An 8,600-nucleotide genomic window follows, 5' to 3' on the forward strand; every position below is an offset into this window, starting at 1 on the left:
TACTAATGAGCTGAAGAATAAAGGAAGTGATCACATGATACGAATTTCAAAACGCAAAAACTAGTTACAAAAAATTGAGGTATCAGGATCCGTGAATAAATATAAAGCCACATATATATATCATAACCTCTCTATATACTCATCTACTTGTGTTGACACTCGGTCCAAGTACGAATGTATTCAGTTCGGTCGTACGTCATTTTATACTGGAAAGACGGATATTTAACTGTTTTTAAATCGTTGTCAGCTTTTTTAAAAACTAATTTTCTCACCTAAACTGATTTATAGGTTGTACAAATATGATTTATAGAACTCATTTACCTTCATATGACATCATTGTAGGTCGATGTTTACAATTTTTGATACAAACTGATGTCATCAACTACTCATCTATCGAATTGGTCTAGACATAATTTTAAGTGATACCAATCCAGATAGATTTTCTTGTAAGACTAATCTAGACATATTTTTTCTTTGGGAACCAATCTACACAGATGACATCACCTAACAATTCATTACTAAAATCGGGGCATACTGAATTTTAAGTGTGATTAATGTAGACCGATTTATTCATTGGGACCGATCTACACACATGACGTCACTAACCATTCATCTACATGTAGAATCCGTATAGACCCAATTTCCAGTGAAACTGATCCAGTCCAATTTTTTTGTAATCCGATCTCGACCGAGTTATTCATTGGAACTGATCCAAACCGAATTATTCTTTGAAACCTGCCCAGATCAAACTATTTTGAAGGGACCGAATAAGTTCGTTCTTTTAAGCATCCTTTTTCAAACCCAAACCCAAAACTACTACATAACTATAGAACCATTGCATAAGGCCTTTCAAGTATGATGTAATGACTAGGTTTGTAAAAAACTTCATGCATATGTGCATTTACATTATACATACATAAAAAAGTGATACTCTGACGATGGTAATTATAATAAAAATCTTATAGAAAACTCCTCCTAAACATATGTTTGGTCCAATTACTTCCTACCTACTCCAACAGTGATCTTCCCCATATTCTGTATAATTTTATAAATGGTCCGTAATACCTTGCATTGCGAGACACATTCAGTCAGCAAGTCTTTGTTTATACCCATTTTGACTATAGTGTTTCCATGTGACATCACTAGTGTTGATGTTGCCCATATTCTGGCCTAATCAAACAAGTTGTTTAATAATAAAAACCATTTTCATTAATAATCAGGATAATAGTTAACTATTGGATGACAAAATGGGACCTACAAACTAAAGGACACAACCCTTATATAATATAACCATGTCTTATAATATTCGTATATACTGGGTGATCCATTGAAATCTAAACACTTACCAATTCAATAATTAATTAAGGTTGATTGAATGAAATACATTCATATTTCGTTATATTAAAGCATAAACAATTAGTTAATAAACAAATCTCTTTAGAACTTATGTAGATATCGAGAAAATGACCCTTGAACTTGATCAACGCATTTCCATTCACCTCCTCAAAGTAGTTGGACGTCTCCAGAAGCACGTTCTACGTCATGTACAAGTTTGAAATATAGGAGAGGAAGAAGGGCTCTGTCAAAAAGGCCGAACTGGAAATTTAGGAGTGAAAGAAAACAGACCAGGGCAATCCCTTTGTATCCATGAGGGTACATGCAAGATATATCGGAATTTCAAACCATACTTTCCAGAGTACTATCAAAAAAGTGTGTTTGGAAGGGGGAGGAGGAAGAGCCTTGTCAGGGTAAAGAGGCCACTTTTGACACCAGGAATTAAAGACACCCATCGTCTCCGTTGCAAGGCACTTTTGAATGAATCTTTTGAACTCTTTTTTGACACTTTTGGGTGCATGTTGAGGGGAAGACCTGCAGAGTCCGCCATCCAAACACCAAGGTCCCTAAATCCCCTGTCAGTCAGCAATGGGACGGTAAGACAGATGACTACATCTGCAGCGAATGGACCAATGAGTATAAAAATTACCACTTATAATTGACAAAATATGATATTTTTCTCTCGTTATGCTAATTCTTTCGTCCCTAATCGATCAACAGAAAGAAAAATTGTTCAAATCTATCTATTTTCACTGATATATTTTACCTTGATTTCATTCAGATATCGCCAATGGTAGACAAGTTTCTATCTCTATAATTATTTACAATTAGGCATCACTGGACTTAAAAATTCTAAGTACTTTATGTGTGTTTGTAGAAAAGAAATCAAAAATTGGTATGGGAACCATGATAATTTGAAGAGTACCTAATTGGGAGGAGGAGAGCAGCTGAGCAGTGACGATGTTATTATATCAACTACAGGCACCTATAAGAAGGAGAATATGTATGTTTAATTCAAATAGCAGGAATGACTCCAATGTCGATAGATAATTCTAACCTGAGTCCAAAAAGGATTTGCCCTTATTACTTGTCAAAGGTTATCTTCATTCTTAATCCCTGGTATTTCTGGGTGTTGTGGGATTTCAGGGCTATGTCAGCTAGTGGTGTTAACCTGCCTATTTAAACCCTCAGGCGAATTAAACTAAAAGCTAACTTATACTACGCAACTTCACATGAATAGGCAGGTTAACACAATTAGCTGAGCTAATCCTGATATACCACGAAACTTAGCAAAAAAGATAATAATAATAGAAGAATCTGAAAATTAATAGCACGTTCACGAAAACCCAGCACGTTGAATATTTTTTGTACGTTAGAAAAGCATAAGGAGTCATAACTATTTATCTATAACTAACTACGCAAACTTCCTGAATTCACCCAATTCTTTGAACTAATGGTGCAAATTATGCAAATGGATCAAAAAGAAAATAGTATAATGAAGTATTTTTTGTACATATTCAGTTAATGAATTGGATCTATTCCAATTGATGTTACTCGTTATATGAGGTATTACTGTGAATATAAATTTGCTTAAAAGTCGTGATACAATTTCTTTAAATGCTATATAAACATGCAAAACATCTAGTTGTAATTTTCAATTTCTGCATGTCCACAGCTATACAAAAAAAATATTTATTTTTTTAGAAAAACGTCAGATGGAAGAAAACATTTGCGAAAAAATTAATTATTCCAAAGTGAATGCCAAATGTTGGAGCAAACATTATAATATATTTTAAGAGCATGGTTATCTCTAGTTATGTATGACACTTCATACCACATATGTGTTGCATCAGAATAAAAACAATACGGAACACAATCAAGAAGAGGAGACAATCCCAGTTTATTGATTTAATAACACAGCCCCATATTTCCTTTATTCTGGACAAACGAATATTTTTGAAACTTTTGCGGAATCGCCAATAACTCATCATTCAATGTTGTGTCTTATAATAACAGGGATGTGCGCAGAATTATATTTATATATCTTTTTTTTTTTTTAATTTCAATTAAAAAATTTTAAAAAAAAATTTTAAAAATCTATAGCTATTTTCAAAAAATTTGAGAAATCCAAAGATGTTCACAAGAAAAGTATCTTTTGGTAAAAAAATTGATAAAATTAAATTTTAAATATAAAACTTTTTTGTAAAAAAGTTTCAAATATTAAATTTTCTAGTAAGAATCAATAATTCCTTAGTTTGGGGAGGGAGACTACAACCCTCCAGGAAATTTTATTTTTCAAATTTATTTCCAAAAAATTTATTTTTTCGAAAACAACTGAGAATTTTTGAAACTTTTATTAATAGTTGTGAATTTTTGAAAAAAATTAAAATATCAAAATGTATATTTAAAAATTTTTGTCCTTAGATTTATTTTTTATTTTTGTATATTTTTTCAAACAAAAACTAAAAACCTAGCCCTAGAATGCAGTCCTGTGTACGACCCTGATACCAAAATGTTTTGTTTTTTTAAATATTAAAGAATCAGACTAGAATTACTAGAATCACGTGGGAATCGGGATTTTTTATGGAACAAAAGTACTCTATGTATTTTGTTGTCACCTCTCGATTATCTCTTCTCCCTTGATATGTAATGGTTATTTCATAATTCATTATTTCTGATAAATATACAAAGTAATAGGTTATTCTATACTTTTTTTTTTTTTGGCTTAATGGTTGCGTGATATAATAATAGTAACGATTGTTCATATAAGTTTGCCTCCATCAACAAAGTTGATCAGAAGTTGTTTTTTTGCTTCTATTTGTTTATAACTCACCACGATTACGAGAAAAGTTACAGATTGATTTTTGGTTAAAAGAATACATATGGTCAAAGTAAGAGCCATTAAATTTTGAGATGTCAAGGGAATACAAAACGTACCAAATACCTCACTTCGATTTTAGGGGATGGTTTTGTAGGAAGTTGATATATATTAACTCTAAGAGACGATTGAATTTTTAGAGATCAATGTCCAAGGTCACCGCTAAAACACAAGGTTGACTATAATTTAGAAATAAATTTATATACATAAATCAAATTCGTGTTTATCGTAGGTACGCCCTAAAAATTATTTTAATCAAAGCAAAGGTCACAAAAATGACTAATAACATACAGGTGAAATAAATGTTAATTTTAAGTGAAAATGATTTAAGGCAGAGGTTTAGACGACATGACATGTTATATGGGATATTAAATATCTTTTATCTGTTCGTCATATACTAAAATAAGTCAATGTGTCAAAATCCACAACATTCCAAACTCCAAGAGAAGGAGAATGGTTGAAATCATACACTTGGCAAAAACCTCATAGATACTCTAATTAGTTCATATTTGTCAGCTAATAATTGTTCATAGAGCGTCAACTTTGTTTATTGTTACAAAAATCCATTCATTTCTGAATGTTGATGTTAGACACATTCATGGATGAAATTACAAACGATATGTCACATTTTTTTTTTTTTTTTCGTCCAACTTTATGTAATTTCATGTCTGGTGCGTTAACATTTGGCCCATATCAACATTTTTATCAATAAATATTGTTAGAGAGAGCCCCATGCCTTGAAGTCTCCTTTTCACATGGCGAGATCCATACCTGCAAGACCTACAAAGAGTCACTAATGCATGGAAAGGCTTCAATTTGACACCAAGACCGTCACATGAAAACGTTTATCACACCTAGGTGTAGGAAAATTCCAAAGTTGTAACTTTATCGGTCTAGCGGTTCAAGAAGTTCCGGTTGTTGAACCACTAGAGGCGGAACCGATCTGTCGAACTGAGATAGGAACTGAGAACACAATATATTGCTTTTCGATCTCATTTCTTGTACTTTTGTTCCTTTTATAGAGTAAATAAATAAAGACAATAAATGTTCGTAAAAATAAATTAACTTTAATCAATTTCTGATTCTTTTTTTATTGAATTGGAGCGGCTTTGAATGATTTTTTTTTACGTCGCCAGGGTGGAACAGTACTATCTGAGTTCCAAATAGCTTCGTATATATCCGGAAGAGCGGTTTTAGGCACCAGACAGTGTAAATAAAAGAGGGAAGGGTTGGAGTGGATCCAGGTCCGCTACTAACCTTGTCGGGGCCGTATAATATTTCTTAAGGCAGGGTTTCCCAAACTTTACTATGCCAAGAACCCCCTAAACTAATACATTTTTAGCTGGGCACCCTTAATACGAAATATGATGTGTAAAATGTTGGTGTTGACTGAAAAAAATTATCCATCTTTCTGCGCCCCCCCCACTGTCCCTCATGGGGTAGTATACACTCAATGTTTTTATCTAACATCATTTCATAGGCCTTATTTTTCACTAGCAAATCCCTTGTATTTAGTACTTGTTACCAAACTGAGTCTGTATAAATATGAACCGAGACCGAAGACCAGAACTGAGACCGATAAAGCTGAACCAATACTATTTAAATGAAAGTACACATACCGATAGAACCGGTGAACCTGAAACAGGCACAACTTTCGAAGATTCCGATAAAAAAGAGGACCTTATGGATTTGAGCTGAGTTTGGATGAATATAATCGATGGGTTGATTATATCAAGCCTGATTTGATAGAAGACTTCGATATGTTGATGGTACTCTAATGTTGGATACACAAATGGAGGACCATAGGTGAAGGATAATCGATTTTCTGGAGCACATGCGGAAATAAAGTGTCTTACTAAAAGAAAAAAAATATTCTAATTTTTTATTAATATTGTTGACATTGTAAGATTCAGAATATCTGATAACCGAGTAGAACCCTACCCAAATTTATTGAATCGATTCGTTTATTCCCAACTCTAAAGTGGATTATGGATATTCCGTCATGGTTCAGATTAGTTAACAAAGTGGCTCACTCAGGACGGATGAAAGATATATAGGAACCATTCAAATCATTACTTAGTCGTAAAATCAATTTTAACTCTCGAAACACATAAACCAACTTCTCCAACCACAGCGTTACATCGTTAACACAAAAATGTACAGTATGTTTTGTTTCATCTGTGAATGTTTCTGCATCTTTCCCTCGACCCAGTGTTCTGAACGTTAATTGATTATATTAGATTTAGCTCTTTTGAAACTGTGAACAATAAGTGAATAATGATTCCATAGTGGGGAATAATTATCTAACCACAAACAGATTTTGGCCCTTATTTACCAGTTTCTTCTTAAAGGAAAGGTTGCATGATACAATAAAGATAACAACGTACAAAGTTCTTTCTGATTACACATCTGTGGGTGGCATAGACTGCTACTAGAATATTTTAATTCTGCCAATATTTGCTGTTTCTTTTTGTGTAATGTTAAATGTGAGTTTTTTATGTATATTATATATCGTACTAGGAGTATTGAATTTGGCATCAGTCTACAACTGACATCAATCAGAATTTGTCCTACAGAAAAATGACATCTTTAGAAAATTGCATTCAATAATAATACTGTTTGAGTATTCATATACCGATTTTTTTATAGTGTTCCTTTCATTGTTCAGATGGAGTTGCACTGATTAAATATATCTAGTGGTTATAGCTATTACAACATTTACTTCATCTGACCTAGAAATCGTCTTTGAAGTCCATTCCGTCACTAGGAATGACCAGTGTACGAACCTATACATCCTGAGCTAAAAAGAATAATTTCTCTCGAGCGCCATGCCCCTTGAGCTATGATATATTTCATCTATAGATGGACCTAGCTCATCTAAGGCCCCGTTGATAGCTGTCCCGAGAAACAATGAAATAATCCTCCAAATTTCCTAGTAACACCTGAGGCACATGCCATTTGTGTAAGATAACCCTGGCACCTCGAGACAAATTCAAAACCTACGCCGTCACTTCAAATAACCGAATATAGAATCGCCTGTGCTCCTGTTAAAGAGCTGGTGATGCAAATAATTGGGTCGCAATGCCACTATCTATGTTCAAGGGTTTTGTTGCAGATAGAAAACTAACTACGGGTTCTTAGATGGGTCAGTTTAATATGAGGATAAATCAGAACATATCTATATTTCCCGGGAATTTTCCGGATAGTAAAAACACAAAATGATCCCGGGAGACTATTTCTAATTGAAATAGACAGAGATGAGAAGGACTTTTCCTGGAGGATAACTATCATGAAAAAATTTGAAAAATGTTGCAGTTATACTAACAACGAGGGGAAAAAAACTAATAAATTTACTATGATTTGGATCAGAGAAAATATTTATATTTTAGAGTTTCTTATGGGATCAGTTAACAAATCTTTTGCAGTGTGACAACATCATCAAATAAATTACGTTTATTTGTAATAGGTATATCTGACCAAACAATCCTCTTTGTTATGTAAAAATGTTTCTATGATCAGATAATCATTTGTGCTAAACACACTCCATCAACATTCAGCATCCTTCCTAGAATGAATATATTATTCGATTCAATTTAAACTAGCCGTAGTACCCGGCGGCAATGAATGGAGATATTACGTGTCAATTATCTTTAATATTAAAGCTTTTCTTAATTATTAATATTATTGATTTTTTTATTCGTATTATGGAGAATAGTCCCTATGACACATCTCAGGGCATTGCTCAGCTTTAAAGTATTTTTTGCCCATCAAGAAGAAGTATAAAATTAAAACTCAAAAATTTTTAGTTCCATTGTTTTGGAAATAACAAAATTAGCGATACAATTAACCCTACAACTCACAAACTAAAATACAAATTATCATGAAATTTTGACGGGTGTCTTTTAAAGGCTGGTACTAACTAAATATGAAGTAATTTTTTTTTTGGAATAAAATTGCACCATCTATGTGTAAAGGTTAGAAGTTTTTTCCGCATGTGTTACAATTGAGCTCAAAATTATTCCTACCCTTGCAATATTTTCCACATCTACATACATTGGAAATTTTGAAAAATTGTTTTTAATTTGCTTTTGAGTAATGTTTTAGATAATAATTACAATTTATTGACAAAAAATATATATATTTCTTAAATAAAATATTTTTGTATGCCTCCAAAACAATTTGTACTTGTTTCAAAAGTATTCATACACCTGCAAAAAGGTAAAATAAAAAAACTATTTTTTTGTAATGTTGAATATTGGAAAGATTAAGAGACTTTTATAAATCAGATTAATTGAAGAATTTTCTTCAACTATTTCTGAGGTATAAGAGTGTTATGACCCAATTTCATACTTTCGTCTTATTCAACACTCAACATGGCCCAGACCAA

The sequence above is a fragment of the Lepeophtheirus salmonis genome, chromosome Z, assembly GCF_016086655.4.
Source record: "Lepeophtheirus salmonis chromosome Z, UVic_Lsal_1.4, whole genome shotgun sequence".
In the NCBI taxonomy this organism is placed as follows: domain Eukaryota; kingdom Metazoa; phylum Arthropoda; class Copepoda; order Siphonostomatoida; family Caligidae; genus Lepeophtheirus; species Lepeophtheirus salmonis.